Source organism: Magallana gigas, chromosome 3 (genome assembly GCF_963853765.1).
Source record: "Magallana gigas chromosome 3, xbMagGiga1.1, whole genome shotgun sequence".
Taxonomy (NCBI): domain Eukaryota; kingdom Metazoa; phylum Mollusca; class Bivalvia; order Ostreida; family Ostreidae; genus Magallana; species Magallana gigas.
This window is the reverse complement of record NC_088855.1, coordinates 8945915-8952411: the sequence shown is the minus strand read 5'-3', so window position 1 is coordinate 8952411 and position 6497 is coordinate 8945915. Positions and strand designations below refer to the sequence as shown.

The 6497-nt window shown below is 34.6% G+C and overlaps 1 long non-coding RNA gene across 2 annotated transcripts; it reads left to right on the top strand.

Annotated features, from left to right (window-relative positions):
* Positions 1 to 1143: 1143 nt before the first annotated feature.
* On the top strand, positions 1144 to 5742 carry LOC105334712 (uncharacterized). 2 transcript variants are annotated; one of them, XR_002200317.3, is made up of 4 exons: positions 1144 to 1488; positions 1946 to 2010; positions 4673 to 4734; positions 4870 to 5742. It is a non-coding gene; the product is annotated as an uncharacterized lncRNA (long non-coding RNA). The 2 variants fall into 2 exon arrangements; XR_010711770.1 differs by lacking the exon at positions 1144 to 1488 and adding an exon at positions 1688 to 1802.
* The last annotated feature ends 755 nt before the right edge of the window (positions 5743 to 6497 follow it).

Below are 6497 nucleotides of genomic sequence, written 5' to 3'. Positions count from 1 at the left end.
GGGAAAAAACTTCTAAAACAATCCTCAGAGAAATAGCCACTGGTTGTAAATACAACAGATTAATAAAAATAGGATAGAGGATGTTGTCCATCCGGCAGGTTTTATTTATCTAAAAAATTTTGTTGTCTTTGTATTAATAAAGGAGCAAGCTATCGTACTGATGAGTGTTAACATTGTTATGTTATTTATTCGTTAGGGGGAGGGGAGGAAAGATTGGGTTTTTCTTGGTTTGATTTTATGCAGTTTGAGTTGCTACAATTGAATCGGGAAACTGTAATAACAGGTAATTTTTCTTTAAAGTTTAAATTTAACGTATGTTAGTGCATATTTGATACCGTCTCAAACGAACTAACATAAATCAATGCATTAATGTATAAACTACAGAGACAGTTCTAGCAACTTGTGGTTGATGGTAGACTAATACATGATCGTTATACAACGAAAGACAACCCTGATGAACAGTTACAAACCCTTCTCTCTCTTTCTTTCTCAAACTCACCCCATGTATAGTCGTATTTCTAAAAGAAACGGACTAAACAAAGAATTAACAACGATAACCTCAAAAAGTTAACAAATCAATGCATCAATATCAAATTTCATTTGATTCCAAATACAAGTAAACATTCCTGAGAGTTTGTTGTTTAACGTACTACATTGAAATGTACATAGCTCATCTGAAGACGGTTGTGTAAGGTGTATTGGTAGCTGTATGTTATGTTTGTGTAAGGTGTATTGGTAGCTAATTGTTATGTTTGTTTGGCTGCTGAATTTAAAATGATCACCAGAAGGCCCAGATTTCAATTTTACCGCTATTAAATAGCACAAGGACACGGTAGAGATTCAAAACGATGTTGTGAGATATAGAGTCTATTTCATGAGTGGGACAAATTTTCTTTAATAAGTGCAAAAGCACAATTCAAGAATATCAAAACAAAACTGTGGTACGGAAATAATTTTGAATAAGTATGTTTAACGTGAGGAGATTCCATTACACGGGTATAAATGCACAGCCATTAAGGGAATCGCAATCTTCCAGAGACAGGATCTTTAATCTCTTTTCAGCTGCCTAGCATAATATTAAATTTGTTTTTCTTCCAGCAATCACCAGCATTGCAGTAAACATCCCTTTAAACATCAACTTAAACCTCATCACTCATCCCGCAGTAACCGTTTATTGGAGTGTCCCATGTAAATTCTTGTTGTTGTAGACATTTGTTATTGAGTGTCATTGGAAGGCCTTTAACTTGGCGCGTGATTGTTTTTGGCTGTAGACAAAAATGATTGAGATCTGATTGGTGGCAGTTTATGGAGGACTAAAACCACAATCAATCAACGAGTCGCTTAATATTATTAATGATCTTGATAGTGTATGGAATGTGTCCTACTAGATGGTTGTTTTTTTCTAATGATTCTGCCACTTTGCGATGAAAACAACGTACAATTTTGCAGCATTTCTGTTTCTTCCTTGATATTTTTGATGCACTATTTGTAAGTAACAATCTTATCTTAAGTCACTTTTGTACATATTATGAAAATATAGTTCAATATGTTATGATTTTATCTGATATTCTCAGTTTGTAAAGTAGAGGGGCGGTGGTTTAGGGTTGGGGGTTTTAATTGACCCTGACCCGTGGGAACGTATGTGCAGTTAGTCTGCTATCACTATAAGGGTGATAAAGAAAGGGTAGTTTTATGTCCATTAAATTGGTTCCGGTCGCTGCCCGTGCAAATCGGTAATGAACTTGTGAGAGAAGAAGCTTCTCGACGAGCGTGATTTAAACTCTTGCAAATGTCCCGTCCATGTTAGTGTTTTTAACTCTAGCAGTTTAAGTCGTGTGGGGATTTAAATCCTCTATTTACAACTGTTTTCTGTAACTGAGAATGACGTGGTCTGTTCTAATTATAAGTCTGTAATAAGTCTATATTTTTCTGTTATTTTATTCAGATTTCTCAATACACGGTGGATACTCTTAACACAGACGGACAGTACTGTTGACATCATTAGATTGGGTAAGTCTCTTTCCGTATATTAGTATAATAAACAGGGTATGTTATAGTATTAGTACATTGTCATCATATGTAATTCTTTTTGTAAAAGCAGTGTTAAGATATCATTCATTCACATTTGAAAGGTTTGTAAAAAAAATGTCATATTCATTAATTAAAAATAAATCGTGTAGACAAACATAATCCGCAACCAGGTACTAACATGTTTCTTGTTTCGATTAGTTATTAGTAGTTTATTCAACAATGTTTACTTTAGGTTTAATTCGTACAAAAATTGTACTTCTGTGTTATGATAAACGTTGACTTTATTCTTCAAGGTTCGCCATAAGCTTTACATGACTGTAATTTCAGTCTCTTGAATGTTTGACTTCGGGTCTTCCAAATGTATTTCAGCATCCATTCTGTTTTTTTCAATTAAATGTAGGTACTACACACATTATATTGCATTTAGTTGTGTCCACATATAGGTCTTTAAAGAAGGTACTGCACAGTTGACCATACAGATATATGTGTACGGATGTTGTATTGTACACTGTTATCCTTACGGGTATTGCTGTACCAGATGTACAGATATTGTACGAAATGTTAAAATGCACGATCATATTATTTAAATCCTCCATGCTAATAGGTATAAAGATGTCATATTGTACAATGTTGTGGTTACAAATAATAATGTACAACTGCTGTATCTTACAATGTTGTTGTTACTTATGTTGTCGTTACTAATGGCGGTGTATAAATGCTGTATCCTACAATGTTGTCGTTACTAAAGGCGGTGTATAAATGCTGTATCCTACAATGTTGTCGTTACTAATGGCGGTGTATAAATGCTGTATCCTACAATGTTGTCGTTACTAATGGCGGTGTATAAATGCTGTATCCTACAATGTTGTCGCTACTAATGGCGGTGTATAAATGCTGTATCCTACAATGTTGTCGTTAATTATATCGGAGTAAAAATGTATTCTACAATGTTGTCGGCAGAGATAATGGTGTACAAATAATGGATTCCAGAATTTCATAATAGATATAGGTGTTTCCTACAATATTGTTGTGTTCTACAACGTTGTTCTCACATATTTAGGCAATGTTTTCCCTTTAGATTTTCATGAAAGTGTACAACTATTCAATTTCTTACGGATACTGCACGATACTGTTTTTTCAATGTTGACCAGACAGACATAAGGTGCAAAAATATTTTCTTACACAGTTTTCTCAATGAGATCCATATTTTTCACATTCATTATTAGATTGCATACTAGTCGCTAACTAGTTGTTCTATCCTGAATATGTGCATTGATAAAACAATAACAACTCGTTATCTAGTAATATGCTCTATTCTCCACGAAGGTTAAGTATGGGCTTTCTTTTTTAGAGGGATGTAAGTGCTATAATCTCTCTTATCCTGTAGATTATGGACGGAAACTTAAGATTATATCTGATTGTGTTTTAAAATCCACTTCGTTTTGATTTCTTACTGGCTTTACGATAAACCATAATACACAATAAGTGGACTCTTTCGTGACACCACTCAATATTTATCAGCTGTGTCTAGCAATCTCTTGTCGCGTGTTAAGAGGCTTAACAAAACTCAATGGACATGAAAAAAAATCTTGAAAATTACCAGACACACTCAAGTCGAGTGTCATTTTTGAAACACAAATATGGGTTATATATGAAAAGAGCTATCTGTTTTTTCCCTCTTCGCAGAAACTGAAATATTGCAGTCATTTCTGTTTGTTTTAACTCAGTGTTGTCTCGACACGACTATACGGTGTATACCGCAATAACCCACCTGCGAAATATATATCTCGTGTCAAAAATGCCTTCACCGATTTTTTTATCAATTGGTTACACAAAGAACGCTATCACCGATGATGATTCACATTATATGTTTATTGATGACATTTAGTAGTCTGTCTGGGTTAACACACAAGACTTTTGAAGAGCGTGCAGGGAGGAGGGGGGGGGGGGGATAAAAGAAGTTCAAAGGCTCACGTGACCAAATAACAAGAAATTTATCAGACTCTGTCCGTGAGTATAACTTACAGTATAAACAGACCGTACAACATTTAGATTAATACAACAAATTATTTGCTAAAATAAATGCAACTCGAAGTGTTTCAAACTTTAAAATAAATAGTTTATGACACCATTGCGAACAACTAGCATTGTTTACTTTACTCTGCTATGTGGAATTCAAATCTGTTATATTTATTAAGAAGTTGGAGGGTTATTTATTACATTTAGATATATACCGGTGTCAATCTCATTTTTTCTAAAGAGGACACGATAAACATTGCGATTCATCTCTGTCCAACATCATCCAGCCATTTCACAAGGATTCGGTCGTCTGCTTCATCTTTTTGCATACCTGACATGTTTTTGTACATATCTAATTGGGTTTAGACTGTCAGTGGTTTATTCTAAATGTAAATTATGCACATGTGTAATTATCATTTACATTTTCTTTGAATGATAAGGTAGTATCAACATGAATTCCTTTCTTAGGCGGTCACTTGTTTCGTTGTCAGCTTTGGTTTGTTTAAGTTGCAATTATAAATGCAAAATACTTTGCTTAAGTTAAATACTAATTTATTCACATCTTACCGATCTCGTAAATGCCAGATTGAAAGATAGCTAACGTGATGGTCATATCTTTCAGACTGAACACAACACCTGCATAGTTTTGGACTAATGACAACGTTTTGAAGATATCAAATGCAAGTAAGCAGGATTATATGCATTGTTTTTGCTCGTTAACACTCATTAGATGATAATTTATATGAATGTTCGTTGAATTAAGGGTAAACAAATTATCACAAATTTGACACTTTGATTAGGGGTTCGTGTATTTTGCAGACTAAGTCCTAGAAGAATGTCATCTTTCTTTAACTGGTTGTGTTTTCCAAATCGCCGTACGAGGTCGAAGCGGAAAACGAAACGGGACAGGAACCAGAATGATGACGGCGGATTCACTTCCGTTCAACAGAAGCGGAAACTGAGCAGACTTGCGCAGTCAGCAGATCACATTCGTAAACAAGCCTCTTTTAACGAAAGGGAAGGGAATTATACGATCACAAGTGAGACAAAACAGCCAGACAGCTCGATACCAAATAAAAGAAGACGCGTGCAGGATATATTTAACGTAGCGCATTCTGATTGTTCTAACAACGTACGAGACTCTGAAACAGGAGACGGTACACCTATTCGAACGCACGCTGACTTTGGGAGTGAGTACACTCCAAAAATATACTGTTATGATCATACTTCCTTCAGACGTACCAGTGAAAGCATGTATGGCTATGTTCCTAAAATAGTTCAAACGTGCAGCGCGTCGAAAGCACTGGAAGGAGACAGAGTTGACGACTTTTTTTCCAACCTTCATGAGGATAATTCTCTACATCAGTTTGGAAATATGAATTCGAGAAATTTCAAACATAGTCCTTTAGTACCTCGTTTTACTCTTCCACTTTCTCAGAGTCAGACTTCAGTACTTACTGCTGATAAAATTTCGCTTATTGAGAGCGAGGAAACACCAAATGTCTTGGACTACTGCCAGTTTCCTCCCAATATTTCTTCCCGCGTGAACTCTATTCTAGAAGCTAGTTTTGATTCCATGTGGAATAGCAATGGAGAAGTTTTGTACTGAACTGATGCACTCACTGGATGGCTGCGATTTCTTATTTTCGTGAATTTGTGTTATGTTCAAATGCATTTTAAAGGTTATTTTCATTTCATATCTTAATGTTGGTTACTGGTATCCAACGCGTAATCTTTCGAATGATAAAAAGTTTTATTGAAATAATCAACGAAACTCTAATTAAAAATGTATACTTCTAAACTGTTGTTGTTGAGAAGCATTTATTATATAATTATCAGTCAGATCCAGAGACTCTACCCTTTAAAGTAAGATCCCGGATAGGAGTCTTACTAGGCGTTTTTTTAAATCATGGGTTATTTCAAATCTTAAGATTACTTATATTTTTTTCCATGGAGATTCCAAAAATATTTAACTCTTTAATCAAAAATATTTTCAAAAAAAATCCGTAAAGGAGTTTCAGGGTAGGAAATAAATTTACATTACTAATGGGCACTGAACGTGTCAAGCATGGAAAGTGACGCGTTTTATCCCATGACATTGCGACATTTTAGTTCGATATAAAAAAAACATAAGTCCATACACGGGTTCAATGGGTCATTAAAATAGTCTTTTATACTTGAACTCTCTATGTCTTTCATTGATGGACTAAGCGATTTTTCTTCTAAAATATTATAGAAGGATATTTTTCTTATCTTTGGGTATTGCTATTTGAAAAGCAGTATATTCTATGGTGACACTAACACTAATATGAAGTTTAAATATTGTGGAAAGGAGGCCAAGAAACAACAAAATCTGAAATTGAGCTTTGTAAATGAGTAGGTGTGTATTTTCCGGGATGAGTATCAGATTTTGCACGGTTCCAATATAATTTTATATACTGTAGATT